The sequence below is a fragment of the Panthera leo genome, chromosome D2 (genome assembly GCF_018350215.1).
Source record: "Panthera leo isolate Ple1 chromosome D2, P.leo_Ple1_pat1.1, whole genome shotgun sequence".
Taxonomy (NCBI): Eukaryota; Metazoa; Chordata; class Mammalia; order Carnivora; family Felidae; genus Panthera; species Panthera leo.
The window spans coordinates 63,048,585-63,070,533 of record NC_056689.1 but is presented as its reverse complement, the minus strand read 5'-3'; the positions used below and the strand labels follow the sequence as shown (position 1 = coordinate 63,070,533).

The 21,949-nt window shown below is 39.3% G+C and overlaps 1 long non-coding RNA gene across 1 annotated transcript; it reads right to left on the bottom strand.

The window, feature by feature from the left end:
- Nucleotides 1-13,908: 13,908 nt before the first annotated feature.
- LOC122202588 lies at nucleotides 13,909-16,182 on the bottom strand. The gene is made up of 2 exons (XR_006194749.1): nucleotides 16,098-16,182; nucleotides 13,909-14,194 (listed from the first exon to the last, which is right to left on the bottom strand). It is a non-coding gene; the product is annotated as an uncharacterized LOC122202588 (long non-coding RNA).
- Between the last annotated feature and the right edge of the window lie 5,767 nt (nucleotides 16,183-21,949).

Sequence of the window (21,949 nt, the reverse complement as noted above, 5' to 3'; positions counted from 1 at the left end):
GCTGGGCCGACGAGTGTTTTATAATATTTGTTTTGTTTTGCATATAAACATTACATATCGTTATCAGAGAAAAACTGTAAAATTAGAGCCAGGCGGTGCAAAGCAGGAAGGCACAGTGGTTAAAACACCCTGGCACTGTCATTTATGAGCGGTTTAGCCCTGTATTTTAAGTAACATCTCTGTGCATGGATCAATTTTTTTATTTCTAGCAAGAGAAAATAACAAGGGTTCCCTCTCAGAGCTGTGCTGGGAATGAAAGCTTGTTGCTGTCAGCCATAAAGCTCTCAGAATAATGCCTGGCTCAGAGTATACTCAATAAATGCTAGTAACTGTTATTATAACTTCTTTTTCTTATTTTAATGAGAGCCAATTTATGTAACTAAATTTCACATGTAAGGTAGAAAGGATAAAAGTATAGTTTTAGAGATAAAAAATTAATTGGCACTTTGGAAGTCTTATTTGTCTCCCAGATTCAAGCCCTGTGTATCCCAATGCCCGAGGGAAAATCGCTGTCCTGAATTTTGGAATTGTTGTCTCCTTGTTGTGTTCCTTAAAGTCTTCTTTAGGGGCACGTGGATGGCTCAGTTGGTTAAGCATCCGACTTGGGCTCAGGTCATGATCTCACAGTTTGTGAGTTCGAGCCCCGCGTTGGGTATTGCACTGACAGCTCAGAGCCTGGAGCCGGCTTCAGATTCTGTGTCTCCCTCTCTCTCTGCTCCTTCCCTACCTATCCTCTGTGTCTCTCTGTCTCTCAATAATAAATAAACGTTAAAAAAAATAAAGTCTTCTTTAAGCACATATCGGTATATCCCTAAGTAGCATTATATGAATGAGATCATTTTTTAAATTTTTTTTAACGTTTATTTCTTATTGAGAGACAGAGCATGAACCTGGGAGGGGCAGAGAGAGGTGGTGACAGAATCCAAAGCAGGCTTCAGGCTCTGAGCTTTTAGCACAGAGCCTGACACAAACTGTGAGATCATGACCTGAGCCGAAGTCAGATGCTTAACCACTGAGCCACCCAGGTGCCCCAGAATAAGATCATATTGATAGATTCTGCAACCACTCTCTTCTCCCACCACCTCCCCACACCCCCGTCCCACTCCAATATAATTTTCTTTAAGTCCACCTATATTGATTCGCAGACATGTAGTCCACCCCTCTCTGCTATATGGTATTCCATCACATTCCATAGGAGACACTTGAGATGGACAGTGTGACTTGTTCCTGTGCTCTTGTTTCTTTTTTTCACTCAAGTATGATGTTGTTATTAATATTCCAACACATGTTTCCTTTTTACCAGTACAAAATTATTTCTAGGGTAAATCCCGGAGAGTAGAATTGCTATGCTCTAGCACATGCATCCAAACGTGAACACTGGAATCACTTTGCATCAAAAGAGAGCAGTGAACGTAATTAGGCTTGAACAATAGTTATAAATTGGAACTATCCCAAGGAACGCAGCAGGTGTAGTCATGCAGACCCTCCTAGATAATGTCTTTCTAAACAGATTGCTTTCTAAAGTATTCCAAATTACACATCTACCTGCACGTTGCTTTTATCTTTGCATCTTAATCCAGCTTTGGTAAGACAGTAAGATATACTTTTCTAGTAATTTGCTGATTTTCTAAGTTTTCAAATGTACTGGCATAAAACTGCTTTAAAAATCACCTTAGACTTTATCCCATTCAATTATCTTTAGACATGCCTGCTTGGTCATTTCTAATATTGTCTTTATGTCCAATTGGTTTTTTATTTTATTTTATTTTCATTACACAAACTTGCAAGAGATCAGTCTCTTGAAGAGACAAACTGAAAATTTCACAAACATTTGTCTTTTTTTTTAATATTCTCTATTCCAAGGGAATTTTAGAGGTTATAAATTTGTTATCACTTATCTCCTTTTACTTTCTTTCAATTCTTTTGTTCTTATTCTAACTTCATAAATTTAGTGCTTGCCTTATTAATTTAAACCTATCTTCCAAAAGACAGACTTAAGTGTTTAAGCCTATAAACACTTTTAAACTTCTTTTTTTTAAGTTTATTTATTTATTTTGAGAGGGAAAGAGAGAGAGCACGATCAGGGGAGGGACAGAGACAGTGAATCCCAAGCAGGCTCCACTGTGGGTTTCGAACCCACTTATCATGAGATCATGGCCTGAGCCAAAACCAAGAGTCAAATGCTTAACTGAATGAGCCACCCAGGTGCCCCTAAGCCTATAAATTTCTAAGAACTGCTTTACTTTCACCTCATGATATTTTCTAGGTAGAGATTTCTTGTTATTGTTCAGTTCTAAATTATCTAATTTATATTTTTGTTGACTTATTCATTATTCAAAATATGTTCTTTTAATTTTCAAAACTTCAAGGGCTTTTCTAGTAGTTTTCAATTTCTGATTTTTAATCAGTAATGATTACATTTTTCAATAATTTTTTAATGTTTTATTTTGTTTTGTTTGTTTTACATCTCACAATTCTCTGAATCAGAAATTCAAAACGGACTCACAGGCAATTTTATGCTCCTAACAGCTTCCACTGGGATCACTGAGGTCATCTGATAGCTACGTTAGGGAACTTCATTCGTGTGCCTAATGTGTTGGCATAATGTGTATAAGTCTGGGTTCAGCCTGATCTCTCCCCATTTTCATGTAGTCTCAGAGCCTTTCCATGTGGTCCTGAAGGAGACTTGGGCTTCTCATAGCATGGTTATCTCAGGGTAGTTGGACTTATAAGGAAGCTCAGGGCTCTACACATGAGTGTTCTAAGAGATCTTGGTAGAATCTACAGGACTTCTTATGGCCGATTCACAGAGGTCTAAGAACATCATTTCTAGATTCTTTTGATCAAAAACATCACTAATGTCAGCCTAAACTCAGGGCAGGGGAGGGATTAAGTTCTGCCTGTCAATACCAGGTATCCAGCAGAGAACTTTTGGCCATCCAAATTCTATCACACTTACTAACACCCCCTCCCGTCACTGTATCCAGTTCAAGCTTCAAGACCTCCTAGAGACTTACAGTCAATACCATCAAATCCAAACATGGCTTTTCATTTTCTGGTAACAAAAAACTAAAAACATAAGTCTGCTGATTCCCTCACACTGAATGTGCAGTGTGGCATGTAGTCAATATAGCCACAGAAAATGCTTCTCTTTAGGTAAAGGAGAGAATATAAGACACAAAACAATCATTTGGTAATTCCGAAATTGTGCTGGGAAGATATTGTGAAGGCCCGGAAATGAGAGAATTTCCTCCTTTTGGCTCTGGTTCTCTGCTCTGGCAGGGGTGCCCTTGACAATTTTTTTCTTCACGGATTCATCTTCAAGTAGTCGTTTCCTAATTCATCATTTTCTTCATGACAATATCGATATGAATTTAGGAGAGCAGATCTATCTTCAAGACTTTGTAACTTTATAGAGTCTGTTCTTGCTCATGAAAATATGGTGGTCTATACATTGTTTTAACTATTGATCAATTTTTTTTTTTTAGTTTGAGCTGGTTGAGGTGTTTTTTTTGTTTGTTTGTTTGTTTGTTTGTTTGTGGGTTTTGGGCAATTAAATCCCTTAAGCACTTAGATGGCTTCTGGTCTATTCCATTCCAATTTCTTGTGCCAACAACAAAAGCCCAAGTTCTTTCTTAAATTTCTGAGATAAGCTGTCTTTCTTTGCTTCCTCATCTCTTTGGTGACTTTAGGGGTGGGTACTCACAGTGAGGCTGAGTAGCTGATACTCCCAGACCATACCATTAATCTGATGTTTGCTGCAAGACTGCATCTTAACAAGTATTTGTTGTACCAAGTTGCTCAATATTACATGCTGATCTTTGTGGTCTATAAACAGTAGGATTATTTGTTTGTTTTTCCCCAAAACATAAAAGTCCCAAACTTCTGCACTTTCTAAATTCTCTTGTATTTTTCCTTGCAAATAAGCAATTTATTTCCTGAGTGAATTTCTGTCTTAGAATACATTGCCAAAAGAAAAAGAAAAAAAGTAAGTTGCCAACAGACACTAAAGATTTGGTTAACTCCAATCCCTCCTTACACTGGAGCTTTCAATTCTGTAAGTGTACGATCTGCTTCCCAAGGGCCAACATCTCAATTTTACCACATGTTTTGCTACTATAGTACATATGTTTCCTCCCTGCTCATGGAACAATCATTAAGCCAATGTCCTACTTAGAGATCTCAATTTCTCTTTATGCAGCATAATAGCAGGTGCAGAAATTTACAATCTCAAATTCTCCAAAGCTAAATACAACAAAGGTTTAGGTCTGCCTGGTGACACAGATTAATACAGGTCAATAGGTAAGTAGACTCTGCTTCACTCAATCAGTCAGAGATACTGAGGTTTGAAAACATTACTTTTAAATTCTACTGGTCCAGAATGCCTTCTATGCCTTGGCTCTGCCATTCTCAACATGTGCCTTCAGAGTCATCCTGATATACTTTAGATAACAGATGCGTGTGTGGAGGGGTGGGCGGGTGAAGAATTTGGAGAAGGTACACCTACTTATAACTGCCTTGGATTGAATGTGAGACATCAACTCGCATTCCATAGACAAGAACTACACAGATCATTTCTTCTAGATAGATGCAAGAAGGTTTGTGACATTGGGGTTGCCTGTATGCTTAGAGAAAGGAAACAGGGTGGTGAACATCTAACCAGTCTCTGCCACAAATTTTATGCAGGCATTTAAGTTGTTTATAGTAGGAGAGTAGTTCAGGGTACCACGTCTGCTGGCTAATAGCTAGAAATGAAAGTGTATTTGAATTTTCATTATTCTTTAAATAATCTGAAATTATAGTTTTGACTCCCTCAAGAACTAATGGTTCCATATATATTTTTTTTAATCTCCAGGTAATAGACTTTTTTCCTTTGGTTTTTATTAATTGCTATTTTTATGTCATTGTGAGAAGAGAGGGTGACCTGTATAACTTACGTTACTGGGAACTTAATGAACCCCATGTTTAGCCTAATATATGATCACTAAAAAGTAAATGTCACATGAACAATTGAAAATAAGGCAAGTCAAAAAATGGGAGGCTTAACAACCTCCAATTACTTAGTTACGTACAGGTCAGCCTCTCTTAAGGCTGTGAGTGACCCAGTCTCCGCCCCCCTCCCCCTACTCCCCTCAGTCACTTTCCTTCCACTTCACCATGAAGCTTGAGCCACCCTACCCCCCTTCTTATTCCTGCCTTGGCTCTTTGCACCTGCTGTTCCTGCTGTCTCAGGATCTAGTCCCTGTTTGTCAGGTAGCTTTCATTCAAATGTCAGCCCTCTGATAGCATCTCTTAGGCCAACACTTACAAATACATCACTGGCTTCCTTCTTACAGAGCATCTGTCACTATCTGAAATCAAATCATTAATTTATGTGTACATTACTTGTCCTGCCCCAAATAAAATGTGACTCTATGTGAGAGGGATTTTGCCTTTCTCATTACTGTTTTATTCCTCATCCTTACAAGAATGCTGAGACTACAGTAAACACTAAATACATATCTGTTAAATGAATGAACATAAATTATCTCTCATTCATGCCCAACTTCAAGATGCAGAGGTTATGGAGATAAATCATTCAAAGATTGCTAGTTCTCTCTCTCTCTCCCTCTCCTTCTCTCTCTCTCTCTCTCTCTCTTTCTCCCTTCTCTCTCTCTCTCTCTCTCTCTCTCTCTCTCTCTCTCCTGTGCCTCACTCTCTCCTTTCCCTCTACCTCCCTACCTTATTTGGGAAGGTTTTTCTTGTTCAGGTGAGTTGTGCATTCAAAAAAATATTTCTCAACATAAAACTTCAGACTGGGATTTGGTAAATGACTTTCTTTAGCCTTTATTTATGCTCCTATTTCTAAATTTTATCTTCTTATGTATCTTGATTTTTGTTTTTTGGTAGGAGAAGGACAAGAAATGTCTCAGTTATAGTGAGCCATTTACTATGTTTTCCAAAACTCTAGCAGAGGGTTTATCTGTGCCCTATCCTTCAAAGATGCTCTTAAAATAAAGAACAATCTATATAATATCTTGGGGACAAATTGAAGCTTTTTATGCAAATATATTTTTCAAGTGTTTTAGCAGCGTTCATTTACATGGACTTCATGGGCTTATAAAAAAGCAGTCTTAATCTCTCTGGAAGCTGCACTCAAGAATCTTCCCTTGGTAACATATGTTGCATTTGCCTATGGTATTGGGTAAAACAATTTGATTCCCCCCTAAAACTCACTTTTAAATTCAAGTTTCTACACCTTTAATTATCTCCCTAATTACTTCAATAAATAATGCTTCATTTTTATTAATTAGATTAATATGATACTAAATCCAGTTCATTTGGCATAGTATATTTCCGAGAAGAGATGCTGTGGTGTGAATGTGTGATGGAGGTGGGGAGGTGGTGTAAGGGCTTTTTAGGGTGAAGAAAATAAAAATGAACTCAAACCATCAGTTGCGTTTTGGTAAACATGCCTCATGAGTGAAGGCTGGTGGCCCAGGGACATTATCTCATTATTCAGGTCCCTTAGGTAAGAGCAGGATTATTTTCAGGATAGTCTGTGCACAAAGGGCCAGGTACTGCCTTCAAACTGATGTTCATTAGGAATGAAAAGTGCCAAAGCAGTTTATGTACATCCCAAACCATGTCCTGGTTGGTCCTGATTGCTCTGTCCAAGGCAGGCTATCTTGAATTCTGGGAGAACTTCAAAATACAAGCCCCCATGTTTTACTCATAAGAAGCAGCCCAGCTTAAGGAGTTGGTATGTTGGGGGCTCCTACAGGATCTGTAGAGAACGGTTCTGCTTTCTGGTGATGAGCACTATTCAATAAGAGGGTGATTTTCACTCATACATATTATGTAGAAGGTAATTAAGGAAGGGAGCTGGTTAGCTGGCACATAAAATTTGAATGACATAACAACTACTACTTTTAACACTAAGTGCTTAACTATGTTGCTACTCAGTGCTACTAAACGCTTTAAATCTATGGGGCTAAGTACTATTATTTACCCCCATTTTATACACAAGGAAACTAAAGCTTAGGAAGGTGATTGAACTTTCCCAAGGTTATGCCGTTAAATGGAAGCTCCAGATTCAGAAACCAGGCAGCAAAACTCCAGGGACCATACTTTAAATGACCAGTAATGGATGGATGGATGGATGGATGGATGGATGGATGGATGGACAGACAGACAGAAAGATGGACACACGGACGATGAATGGTGATTGGATGGGTGGATAAATGTATGAGTTAGTTGTTAGATCATATCAAGCAAAAGTAGGCGATTCAAATGCCTTTGAAAACTTTTCTGATGGCAAGCTGACTTTAATGAAATTTAACAGAAAATGATACTGGTTTTTCTCTGAAGGCCCAGTTGAAACAATGTCTCCTACAAAGCATCTGCATTTCATGGAAGTTTTGGAGAGCCTAATCTCTGATTTGTATCTAGGCACTTGCTACACGTGGAGTCACCTGCCTCAACTGAGAAGAGCTGGCGATCTGCACTGTTCACTCATTAACACCATCTGAGTGCCAAATTGATGTTTTACATTATTTACTTGCCTCTCATTAGGAGCAAGGCCAGAGCACCATCCAATTCTCAAAGCAGAACACCCCAGAGTTTCCTCATATACAATTGCACATCACATAATGGTAAGGTTTGTTAAAATGCCACATGCTTGCAAATTTTTTCAATAATTGCTACAAATATTCACCAGAGGGGGGAATGTTTATTCATTTGTTTAATTTCTAATAATGTTTTCTGCTATGGTAATATTTCCTTAGTCTCTCTTACATTTAATTTGGCATCTGACCAATTGAATTTATGCTTTTAAGCAAATGGTACAGGCTTTGAATGTTTAGCATCTCATTCATGTTATTTGTTCTTAGATTTGGTACCCATACAGCCTGTTGGCTGTTATTTTCTAATGAGAATTTTGTAAAATGCCTTGGAGGCTCATTACAATTTGAGCTCCTTTCTTTCCATTCAAATGAGCCCCATTTTAAAATATAACATTTCTTGCCATTGAATGTGTGTTGGCTCTGGAGAACACAGGTTTTTCTCTGTAGAAAACAAGCTGTTGCTGTGCCTGGGAATATCAGCCCTTTGTGTGTGAGGCTAAAGCTGTTCCTTCTAAGGATTCTAAGGAACTATTCCACCCCTTTCTAGAGATGCCTATGCAGTCACATATTGTGTCTTGTATTTTTTTAACTTTACTGAGAAACTTCCTCATTTTCTCTCCAGCTTTACTGAGGTATGACTGTCAAATAAAATGAAATAAATTTAAGGTGTACATGTGACGATTTGATATATGCACACATTGTGAAACGATTCCTACAATAAGTCAACTGATACAGTCACCACTGTACATAGTTAACTGTTTTAAAAATGAAAAGCCCGAGATCTAACCTCTTAGTGAATTTCAAGTACACAAAGTATTAAGATACTCACCCGTGCTGCACATGGGAGCCTCAGGACTTACTCCTCTTAGAGCTGCATGCTGGTGTCCTTGGAACAACCCCTCCTCATTCCCCCTCCCTATATCTTACAATTCTTGTATGAACCCTAAGGGTGTTCACAGTATTCTAAGGAGGAAACTGAGACATTAGGTGACACATCAACTATCACCCAGTTAAAAATGATAGAAATGCAAGGCTCTGTTTCCAAACACGTATTCTCTGACTCAAAAATCCCTTGTTCTCTTTCTACATCCTCCCAAGGCACACTCACACCTCTGGGATTATCCAACCTCACTCCAGCGCCTCCATGCAATAGCTTGTACTCAACAGTTTTACTGCCAAAAACTTATCTCTCTGATGACCAATTGTTTTTATTTCTATGGGCCGTACCTCACAGAATGAGTCTTAGTTACCTTCCATTTGAACTCCTTCAAGTACTAGGATATAAAATAAATAGCATAATTTATTTCCTTTTTATTTCACAAATACAAATTTTCCAATTCCTTTATCTGTGACTCTTTATTGAGCATAATGTACAGCTGGCCCTGCTGCCGTGGCCACCCTCTGTGATCAAAGTCCCCTTTATGTGTAATCTGACCAGTATGGAGCAGAACAATATTAGCATCTTCCTATTTCTAGACACTCTGCTCTTGTGAATGCTGCCCAAGCTGACATTGTTTGTGTTTTATTTTGTTTGGTGTTTGTCAGACTGACATAGTTAACTCACCTGATTTTCAGTGTGGGCTGACTCCTCTAAGGTAGACTTTTTTTTTAAGTTTACTTATTTATTTTTGACAAATTGAGAGAGAAAGAGGGAGAGAGAGGGAGGGAGAGAATCCCAAGCAGGCTCTGCACTGTCAGCACAGAGCCCAGTTCAGGGCCTGAACTCAAGAAACTATGAAATCATGAAACCAAGAGTCAGATGCTCAGCCTACTGACACCCTAAGACATTCTTCTGTGTTTTGCTAATGAGGCAGTTTCCCCTCTACTTTGCATCTGTATGGTAACTGGGCAAGGGGGACCCTTTGAATCAGACACTTCATGTACCACTTCAGACACTCACTGCCTGGGAGCCCCACTCTGCAAGGTTCTGTCCATCTGTCTGTGGGGGGTAACCTAACAGCACCTCACCTCATTTCTAGACCACCTGTCCCCCCACCCCACGGCTTTCCTGCAGACAGGGAGGAACAGGGCACTGCCAGGCTTCACTCGGTCCCCCTGTTTGTGCAAGTCAGGAGTGTGAGGAACTTACCATCTTGTGTAATATGTTTTGACCAAGAAGATATGGGTGTTGATGGGTGAACCCTCACTCAAATCCTTTGAGAAGCAGTTTATGCAACTTTTCAGAACACAGGTCTGCGATGTCAAATCGTCACTTCCAGCGGTGTCCACTCTCTAGTGTGTCTTTGTACTGGCTTCCGTTCCTGCCCTGTCCCCTCTCCTTTTGCTCACATCTCCTTCTCTCCAGTTTTGTTTCTTTCTTTTTTTTAATTTTTTTTCTTAATATTTTTATTTATTTTTGAGACAGAGAGAGACAGAGCATGAGCAGGGAAGGGGCAGAGAGAGAGGGAGACACAGAATCAGAAGCAAGTTCCAGGCTCTGAGCCATCAGCACAGAGCCCGATGCAGGGCTTGAACTCACAGACTGTGAGATCATGACCTGAGCCGAAGTCGGACGCTCAACCGACTGAGCCATCCAGGCACCCCTCCAATTTTGTTTCTTAATAAAATAGTGGTATATAAGCTTTGGGCTCAGGCTTTATTTTTCTGAGCAATCCAGGCTAAGACCAATTAATAGAATGTAAACATCTGTCCCTTAAGATGACTCTATTTTACATTTAAAAATTTTTTTTATTTAAAAATTTTTTAATATTTTTTTATCTATTTTTGAGACAGAGAGAGACAGAGCATGGGCAGGTGAAGGGCAGAGAGAGAGGGAGACACAGAATCAGAAGCAGGCTCCAGGCTCTGAGCTGTCAGCACAGAGCCCGACACAGGGCTCAAACTCACAAACTGCGAGATCATGACCAGAGCCGAAGACAGATGCTTAACTGACTAAGCCACCCAGGAGCCCTGACTCTATTTTACATTTAAAACATTCAAGTTTTTAAGAGATTCTAATTCTTTCATCTACAATATTTGTTCTTGTTCTTATTGTCATATTCTTCATTCAGAGGGTAAAGAATTTTCACATATATGCTAAGGCCTTGACCATAATTATCCTAATTGGAAGGTATACGGTTCGGGAATTATTTTTAGTGTCAAGATGCCTTTCTAACCAAGCAATACATTTGTGTGTGTGTGTGTGTGTGCGTGTGTGTGTGTGTGTGTGTGTGTGTGTGTGTGTGTGTAGGAGAGAGAAGCATGAAGGGAAAGTACTTCCACGGAGTTAGTACTTACACTGAATGAGGGTACAAGGGAAGTGTTTCTACTCTGGAGATTCCAAAGTAAAGTAGGTGCATCCAGCAGGATTCAAAGACCCATGGTCTCAGCTCTGATAGGTATTTTTTGCCATTCTGCAGATTGTACTTGCCAAGGTCCTATCAATTATAGGACCTATTCTAATTTTAGTGAGGAAACTACGTCATCAATGATCATTTTCAGTTTGAGAAAATACATCTGATTATATACTGCTTATGTATGTGAACACTAAACCTTACTGCTTATCAAACCTCACCATTTTCTTAAAGACTGTAGCTGGAAGGAACCTTAAACATTTTCTAATTCTGGACTCCCACTTACTTTTCAAATAAAAGGAAACTGAGGCCCAGAGAGGTAGGGCAGCCTGTTCTGGGTCAATTAAAAGCAGAGCTTAGACTAGATTACTAGACCCAACCACTTACTTTTCAAATAAAAGGAAACTGAAGCCCAGAGAGGTAGGGCAGCCTGTTCTGGGTCAATTAACAGCAGAGATTAGACTAGATTACTAGACCCAAGGGCTTTCTCCCAACACTCATTTTAGAACTTTAAAAGAGTAAGAGATTTTGTTCTGTTCTGAGGAATTCCCACTGTGGAAATGTGGCTGAGAAGAACACAGTTTGTAAAGCCTATTTTTTTTTTGTTTTAATATTTTTTAGTCTCTTTTTAACCCTTGAATATAGGATTCCTCTCTTACTCTCAAATACCACAATCCGTTTAGCCCCCAATCCTGACAGCTGCAGTCTCAAGAATATATCCTGAACCTTAACTCTTTCAGCTTCTCCATCCTTAAACCATACTCCAAAAATTTGTCATATCCTAAAATAGCTCTTAATTGGTCTCCTTTCCTTCTCCATTGCATCCTATACAGTATTATGTACATAGCCATCATTGTGATCTTTCTCAATGTAAATCTGACCAGACCATTCTTTTCCTCAAAACTTCCCAATGGTTTCACATGGAAATTCAAAGATGGCCTCCAGGCTTTATATGGTCCGGCCCTTGCTTACCTTTCCAATTTTGTTTTCTACAACTTTCTCCTAACTCATTTTATAGTAGCCAGTATGGCTGTTTTGTATTTCTCCAACAGACCTATGTTTTTCCCACTTCAGGATCATTATGCTTGGTGTTCCACTGCCAAAAAGTTTCCTCTCCCAGGTTTTCATTGTTTGCCCCCTTTCAATACTCCGGTATCTGCCCCTGTCACTTCCATGTAGTCCTTTCCTGACCATCTATTACCTCCTTTCTCCTCTCTTCTTTTATTGTGTTCTTTATCATAGCAATCATCCCTATCTGAAGTTAGATAGCAACAGAGTGAAATACATGCACGTTGTGTCTTGCTTCCTGGAATGTAAGTTCTAGAGGTCGGTGGATTAGTATCACTCAACTTAGTATCTGCAGCACCTAAAACGATGACTAGTACAGGGATGGTGCTGAATAAATGTTTATTGAATGAACAAATGCCTGCATAAGGTTATAAATCTTTACTATAGAGAAGTCATTTTCTGCAAACATATGCCATTATGATTTTACTTCCCATTTTCCAGCAGTTATCCTGTTAACTAACTAAGCAATTCACCATTAATAAAGAGTCAATCAAGAAAGCAAGTCTCCAGTTCAGGCTATTAGAGTGCATTGAATTATCCCATGCATTAGAATGCCTGGAACCTGAATGTCAAAGCCATTTGGCTGTAAGATATTTACTGCTTTTGGACCATAGAGATGGTTGTATTCAAATGATCTCATAATAGTAGAAGAGCTCTTAGATGGCCTATCATCAATTATATTATTACTCTACACTCTGTGGGCAATATTTAATTAGTCCCCACAGCATTGCTGGTTGAGAGCGGAGGCAACTGAAATGACTTGGAGACAGACAACATCATGGGTGGTTTTAATGCATGAGTGAAACCATATTCAAAGAGCAAGCTTTCCTCTTTATAGACCTGCTGTGTCCAGCCCATTATATTCACTGGCCAAATACTACAGTGTATTCTCATCTATGTGTATTTCTTCATTATTTTAAGGAATTAGAGTTTATCTGTAGGATATTATGTAATACAAAAGTTTTCTTTTTTTTTTTAATTTTTTTTTAACATTTTTTTTTTTTTTTGAGACAGAGAGAGACAGAGCATGAGTGGGGGAGGGTCAGAGAGAGAGAGGGAGACACAGAATCCGAAACAGGCTCCAGGCTCTGAGCTGTCAGCACAGAGCCCGACACGGGGCTTGAACTCACAGACCTCGAGATCATTACCTGAGCCGAAGTCGGAAGCCTAACCGACTGAGCCACCCAGGCGCCGCAATACAAAAGTTTTCTAAATGTGCATTAAATGATGCATTGCCAGGGGTGGGCATGGAAGAACTTTAGAGGCAATATGACACAGTAGATCCCTGGAATCAGCCAGGATTGGATTGAAGCCAAGGACCTGAACCTTCCTAGCTGTACATGTTGTAGGCGACTTAGTGAACTTGTTTGAGATTCATTGTCCTTATCTACAAAGTTGAGATGACAGTGGTATCCACCTTACAGAGTACTGTGATGACTAGTAAAAGAAATGCATGAAAGCAGTCAGTATGATGCCTGAGGATGCTTCACATATGTCATTTATAATTATTTTCTTTTAATTTTTTAAATTTATTTTTGAGACAGAGAGAGGCACAGCATGAGCGGGGAAGGGGCAGAGAGGAAGGGAGACACAGAATCCGAAGCAGCCTCCATGCTCTGAGCTGTCAGCACGGAGCATGGCTCTGTGGGCTCGGCGTGGGCTCGAATCCACAAACTGTGAGATCATGACCTGAGCCAAAGTCAGATGCTCAACCGACTGAACCACCCAGGCACCCCATCGTTGCTTTTTTTAAGCATCAATCAACCGGTATTTTTTGAAGGACATCCTGTATTCATATAACTGAGACTGTAATTGAGACTGTAGGGAACGAAGCAGTGACTCTGCCTTATATGAGTTTATGATCACTTTGGCGAAACAAAGTGTGCCTTCTCTGTAAATGACAAAATGAAATGTCATAATAAAAAACTGCAAATACAGTAAAAGAGGTTGTAATGGATGTAAAGGCACAAGAGAAGATTTTTCAGCTAAGATGATCTGGTTTGCCTCACAATGAAGGATGAAATTCAAGGAATACTGATAGAAGGTGGAGATTCAGAAAGTTAGAAATGTGAGCAAAGAGACATTTCCATGGAAGAAATTATGCTAATTCCAAGTTCCTCTTGTCTAGTTTCATTGCTGTTTATCTTGATTGTTCCTGTCGAATATAGGCCCCCTAGAGACCTCCACTTCAGAAATACTTTGATAGCTTCATTCCGGTGCCAGATGTACCTGAGAATAAGAGAATTCTATTATTCAAGGACGTTATTTTACACCAATGTATCGTGCACCTTACTTTTGCATATCTGAAGATTCAAGTGTTCCTTGCAGTTAGTTGTTGTTCTTCCTATTATAGTCGTTAATTGACTGAAGGCAAAGAATGGAGAGTATTAGGGCCATGGATAAGTAGGCTTATCATCTCAGGGGAAAAAGGACCCTGTGTCTAGACCACACAGAAGAAGTAAAAAGATGAGTGGATTAAATGCTTTCTCCCCAGCATTTCTCCTATATGCACTTTTTCCCTAGTTAAGGACACAAATTACAATGCATTATGATTGTTAAATATTTCAATAAAAAGTGGGACTGTAATACAAAATGACTGCTCTACACGGAAAATGGGACTTTTTACGGGGCTTTTATGGAGTGTGACCTCATTCCATTATTAATAATGCACTTTGTGAGTTTTCTTTCATCCATTGATCTTGCCGGAGCTTTGCTAACATTAATTAATCCTCCTGTCATCTCCGTGAACAAGGTAAGGCATTTATTTAAGGGCTTGCTCTGCCACGATGAAACGTGGGCAAAAACTGCTTGACGGGACTTGATGGATGGGTGGTACCCAGGTGACGGTGAAGAGCTGACTTTTAAAAGAAAAAGGGCTGCTTCAACTTTTCTGGCAGAGGCCACTCCTTCTCAGAAGCAATCTGACCACTTTCTCCATGTACTCTTATTGGCTCAAACCTGTTCCCATCTGTTTGGAGGGCACGGTGCCGAGGCGGGCACTGGTCAGATCTTGGGCAATGAGCACTTTCTGGGCAGTCTGTGTTCCCCTGCCACGCTGCATCTGTTCTACCAGATGTCTCACCTCTGGGTCCATTGGTATGCCAGCCCTGTTGCTGTGTGTCTATTTATAGCACATCTGCTGCTGTGTAAATGCCAGGCAACAAAGCAAATGGCAGGGCTGGATGTGGGACCGTGTGCATATTTGTTGGGATGGGGGTTGGCAGACACCTAGAGCACAAATTCCATAATGCACTTATATGGCACTGCCCCCATCAGCCTTCTCAAGGTGGTGTTTGCTGCAGGCTGCAGCCGGGGAGCATTAAGACACCTGCCTTTAGCTGTCAAAATGGATGTCTCAATGTATATTGCTTCCAAAATCAAAGACCATATAAGTCTTCTGCCCTCGAAGTGTGCACCACAAAGTTAAAAAGACAAATCTCCCCCCAATACAAGCAGTACTTTCCTTCATGGCTTCTTCATGTTCTCATATATTCCTTTATTCAGCAAATAATCTATTGAGCATGACTCTGAGGGATCCAACGTATGCATCTCTACAGTAGATGAATAAAGAGCTATAGAGGCATGATGCCAGGCCTTTCTCTACTGGGGGACACAAGAGTTAAGTGAAACAGTTAAGTGACCATGTAATGTAGTCAGCGATAGGTGTCCAAGGGAGTGCTCTCTGTGGGTTCCAGGGCAAAGGAAATGACACCTAATAGCAAAGGTCAACTTCTGTTACACTTGCCCTACAAAGAAACACTCGAAGTATTCTGTACACAGAGGAACAGCTCCAAAAATGGCACGAAGGATACAGGTCTGTGCTTTATTGTCTGCCTGATAATTTACTTTAAAAATAAATGTGTACAAATAGTGAAACATATGTTTTCGCATTGTTCAACACTAATCTGTAGCCTAGGGTCAATCAGGTGAAACCTGCATCTCATCAGAAATGTGTACTCCAAGGGTGTTTAACTAGCAAATGAACTACCACAAGCAGGAACTGACACATTCTGATGTGATTATTTGACACTTCATATATCTTTGTCAAAATCCACACCAGAGAGTTTTTTAAATCAGCCTAGTGATATTAGGAATTAGAGTCAGTTAGAAAGAATGCATGGGCTTTGCCAACCTTTAAGAAGTTTAGAGAGCCAGCAAACTTTGCAGTTCAATAACAGAGTGTGGTACTTGAGCTCTGGAACCTTCTTGGCTTCACATTCCTGTACCTCCTCTATGGTTCCTGCCACGTGACGCCATTATGATGCTAGCTGATTCTACCACTAGAATGTATCCTGTTAGAAAAAGCTTTCTATGCAAGGTGCTTGTCAGAGTGCTTTAGGACACAGAGTAGGAATTTCTCAATCTACAGTACAAGTCATATTCCATGCCAGTTTACCGATACATGTTTGTACACTAGATTTACTCTACATCTTGCTTTCGTTGTAATATACAAACTCGTTTGAGGCATATAGCCCTCCCAGCCCAATCCCAACATTGGAGTTTAACTATAATTACTAAAAGGACTTGAAATTGGCTCAACGGTAAACCGGCTTACATGAGTTCTCTGGTGTGAAGAATGGTTAGTAGTTGAGTTTACAACCAACAGGCAGTGGATGTGTTGGTGAACTTTAAACTATAAAACTCACTATGAGCCACGGTTTATAATTATTGGCCACTCAGAACAACTAGCAACTATCACTGCATCAGCAGAGCTTGTATACAGTCCCTTTCTTTCCTCCTTCCCCTGTTCTATCTTATTTATATGTCCGGCATGAAAATTTTATACTATTCAAAGCCCTAAGTTCACTCTTTTCCTGATAAAAATTTATCTTTTAGCAAAGTCATGGCTGGTGTCCTGACATTTAGAATAGAAATTGACAGATTTCTGAAACAATAGTGGTGCCCTCTTCCTTCTGATTTCTACCAACAGATAGTGTTTTAATGGATGCAGGCCAACCTTGAGTTTTCCGCACAGTCTTCCATTTACATTTTAGTAATCTTTTTTTTTTTTTTTCCAGGAACAACAACAAAAAATTCAAAAGAAGATTACATGGGCTTCTAGCTTTATTTAGAAGGTTTAACTTTGACTTTGGACATATTGATTCCAGCTCATCAATTTTAGGATTCTTTGTTTTGCTATTTCCCCCTCCCATTTCACACCGGGCATTTTTCAGCCCAGGGGAATTGGTGCAAAGGTTGAATCCAGGTGAACTGTTCCCGTATACCAACTCTTCCACTAATTCTTCCCATGTCTTAGAGAGTTCTGTGATCATACGTTGATAACTTCATCTGTAGGGAAGATATTTAAACGGTGTTGAACAAGACCGTGGTTTGTATTAGCTATTTTGACAATGGGCCTGTTGGAAATGTCAAATTGGGTTCAGTCAAAGGACAGTCATGAAGATTTTTTGGTGTGTGGCATACAGCCCTAGAACATGTCATTTAAGAAAATCCCAAATGAACAGAACCCAGACACATCTAACCCGGTTGTTGTTTCCATTCTCAAAATGTTCATCTCTGAACAGGGGCTAATACAGATGACAAATGCCTTCTACAATGTGACAGCTTTGACAACTATCCTGGTCATGTTGAAATGGTAGTGCAAAGAAATATTAATAGAACATGCATTTAAGTTCCAGAAATGATCAGGACAAGTAGCAGTGATAAAGTGAGAGAGACACGCGTTTTGGATTAAAGGATTTTCTCATTCCAGCCCCACCTCATGGAGCCTTAGTCTTCTCATTTCTAAAATAGGAAAAAAAAAAATACCTATCTTACAAAGTGGATATGAGACAAAAATAAGGTAAAATATGCAGGGGACACTGCACCTATTCTAAATCTTTTCCAGCAGGCTTCCTATCCTCTAGAGCTGGAAAACAAAAAAGCTTTCTTGCATTCTTCCATATGGGTACACTTGTGCGAGATTTAGAAGAAGCCACAAATGGTCCTCAGCAGGCAAACGGAAAAGATAGTGCAATGAGGAGGGGAATAGTGCTTGTTTCTTGTGGCAATGGTGATGAAGGTTCTAGTCATTTCATCTAGAGTATTGTAGGTTCTGAGAAGCAGCCTGGAGCCCAGCGGGGCTTTCCAAGAACCCATTCTTCTGGTTATTCTCTGTATCTGTGTATCATCCAAGCATAAGCCCCTAATCCTCCTGGAAAATGTTATGAGCTATTTCATGCCATGTAACAAATACCCTCCTTTTTAAATTTATGGGAATTAATTATAATACCTGAAGCTAAGATCTCTGAGACCCTATCTGAAAAGTATTTTGGGAAAGATAAAAACATTAGCTGCTTTTGAAAGGAAGGCTCATATCATACTTGTATTTATTGATTAATTTCAAAATATAACAAAATCCTCTTAGGAAACAAAGCCTCTAAATCAGATTATTGAGCATCTGTTTTATGATCAGCATGGATATTTTGAGCATACAGTCTTTATCTTCTGGGTAGAGGCTAGACTAAAAATCTTACTAGGTATACCTGAAAAAGAATTTATAATTCATAACAATTGCCTTTTTTAGTTATATTACTTCTTATCAAGTGCCCTCACTCTCCTCTACCCTCCCTAATTCATACCTAATGTTTGGAGTTTAAATAAATAAATAAATAAATAAATAAATAAATAAATGACATTTTAAAGTATCAATGTGTAATAATTATAAAAGCATCTGTACTGGAATTCAATACAGGTAGTATTTATAAGAAGTTGATTACTTTTTCAGTCATAAGAGGTTTAATTTGAAAAGAGAAAAGAATTAATTTATTATTTTTTTGTAACCAGGATATAATAAAGGAAGATCTGGTTTCTGGCACAGCAGGTATAGAAACTCAAAGCTGATCTTCAGCCCTCTTCTTCCCTTGTGTTTATTTCAATTACGAGTACTTGTGGGGAAGATCATTTCCACAGGTCTTTTATTCATAACACTCCTAGAAACATAATCTTAAAAGCATGGTGTCATTCCTTAAGCCCAAGACAAAATCTCTTGGGACAAACACAGCTTGCTAACTGGAAGCACATGTCCACCCTGCAGCCATCACTGTGGTCCGGGGATGGCCTCTCCTACACCAGGTCTGGTCCCCACAAGCACCAGCAGGTTTGACAACTGTAACCGGGAACCCGAAAAGCCACATGATTGGAATGGGGCAAAAGAAATTCCCCAAAGAAAGTTAGAGTGCTAGACAGAAGAAAAACAAAGGTCCGTTTCGAGGTTTCCCTTGATTAAAAAAAAAGAAAAAGAAAAGAAAAGAAAAAGCATTCACAATCCTCATTTTCCTACAGATTGTAAAATACATCTCCAGTGGTTCCTTTATTATGTACTTTCCATCTCTGTCACCTAGTCATCCTGGCATGTAAACTTCCTTTCTCTGAATGAGGTAGTCAAGATATAATCACATATTCTCCTATTAAGAAAAAAAGTATTTTATGAGGAACCACCAAACAAAGGGACACCACACACTCTTAGATTATATTCCAGCACCTTCCAAAGGCAGGCCAGTATGACCTGGGAATAGCTCTAGTATATGACATTGCATGGCCCTTTATAATTTAAAGCAGTTATCTTATCTCATTTAACCTTTTTGATAACTCTTCTAGATAAATGGTGATAATGATGATGATTTTTACCTATTTTATATTAATGTAGTAGTAGTAATAGTAGGATTTCTGTAGTACAGGTGAAAATACACATAAAGGGAGGTCGAGCAGCTAGCCGGACTCATACAGAGTCATTGAGCAGTAAAGAGAGGATTGTCATTGTGGTAATGGCATACCTCAATAACTTGATCTTTCCGTTCTACTTAGAACACACACTAAACTGTGGAAGATGGGGTGTTTAGGTCTGTTTTTAATGAATTCTGGAATGCCTCGTGAACTTCTGATATGTGGCTTGACTCTTGTGGGTAGTGCTTTGTGCTCAATCTAAAGAGAATGACACTGCATGGAAAAATTCAGGGAGCCCACAAAACTTGTGTTACATGATATGGGATTAAAGTCATCAGATTCCTGATGGTCTACAGGGGAGGAAGCTCCAACTGTCTCTCCTCCTGGGATTTGCATATAAGAATAAGCACAAGAATCAGCTCTTAAACACTGTCAGAGTCAGGAATCCAGAGCTCCTCACTGATGTCCCCATCCTAACTAAAAACAGAATCTGCCACCTTATCTTACTGGGAAAATCTTATCTTGTCTTTAGATCCCTAGAGATGTATTTTCAGCCTAACACACAGATTCCTCAGCAGTGTATATTTAGTCACGACAGCACGCCAAACTTGCAAAGTAAGTTGTTTTCCATTATTATTTTTTTTAAATTTCTCACGTCAGCTTTGCCACTAATAGCACTTTCTCTCTCCAGGGATATCTAAGTGATTTTTGATCCCCTTAAAACCTCTCTGTTGTTAAGTCATGTTTATAACGAAAAAAGAAAAAATGGGGAAAACAAAGTCTTAAGATTTGTTTTGTGCAAAATGCTTTCAAACTGTCCCAATTTCTGGGTTCTCACGACAACCCTGTAAGATATGCAGGGCACATAGGGATATCCGAGTGGAACAGAGAGGGGAATGGAATCCCCAAGGGGTAAGTGACTTACTGAACTTTTCCAGTTCTTTAAGGCAATTTAAGAGAGCAGTCAGATCTCCCCCATCACAAACCCAAGTGTTTTCTATAAGTCTTCTATAGTGGCTTTCAAAAGTATTTTTAATTTTTTTCAAATAAAATCAGATATTTATATATTGATGCCCAACACAGGAAACAAATAATAAGCAGGCTGCCTTATGGAAGTGGCAGGCTGAGGTCAGCCTCACTGTGGGAATTCTGGGGCATTCCTCCCAGAGGCCGCTCGTGGACGCAGTTTGAGATCCACAGAACTAGCACGGGCTCCCATCTCCTCTTGTCTCTCTAGTCCAGTCCTGCTGGACTGCTTCCCACATGGGGTGCGACAAACACTTCTTAAAAATGTGCTAAAATATTACTTCCCTTCACCCACCAGAATGGTCCAGGAAGCTTGAGCCCTCTGGGGGTGATCTTCTCTACCTCCAGATAATTTCCTAGATGGCAAGCATTGCAGAAAATGTAGGAGTTTATCCATTTTATAACACCACAGGAAGGTAATTAGCCACACAGAATGGACGAAGTTCTACAGAATTCATGTCTTTCTATGTACAATTTGCAGGGAAGAAAGAAAAGTCGGGGGGGGGGGGCTGTTACAGAGCAAAGCAAACAAATGCAATGTGTAAATCCTTGAGTAAATCAGCTATATATATATATATATATATATATATATACACACACACATATACATATATACACATATATATATGTATATGTGTGTGTATATATATGTGTATATATATATGTGTGTGTGTATACATATACATACATATATATGTATACATACATATATATGTGCATATATATACACATATATATGTTTATATATATATGCATATATATGCATATATATGTGTGTGTGTGTGTGTATAAAGACATTATCCAAAACAAAAAGATAACAAGCATTGGGGAGGATGTGGAGAAATGTAAACCCCTGGGCACTATTGGTCGGAATGTAACATGGTGGAGCCTCTATGGAAAACGTTAAGGAGTTTCCTAAAGATAATAAAAATAGAAAAACCATAGACTCCAGCAATCCCATTTTTAGGTGTTTATCCAAAATAATTGAAAGCAGGATCTTAAAAAGATGTGTGCCTTTCCGTGTTTACTACAGCATTACTCACAGTAGCCAAGATATGGAAACAAATGTCCATCATTGGATGAATGAATACAGCCCACAATGGAATATTATTCAGCCTTAGAAAAAGAAAGAAACTACTACATGTGACACCATGAAGGGACCTGGAGGGTCACGCTGAGTGAAATAAACCAGTCACAGAAGACCAAATACTGCACAATTCCACTTACATGGACAGCTAAAATAGTCAAACTCAGAGACAGAACAGAATGGCGGTTGCTCAAGATTTAGGAGAG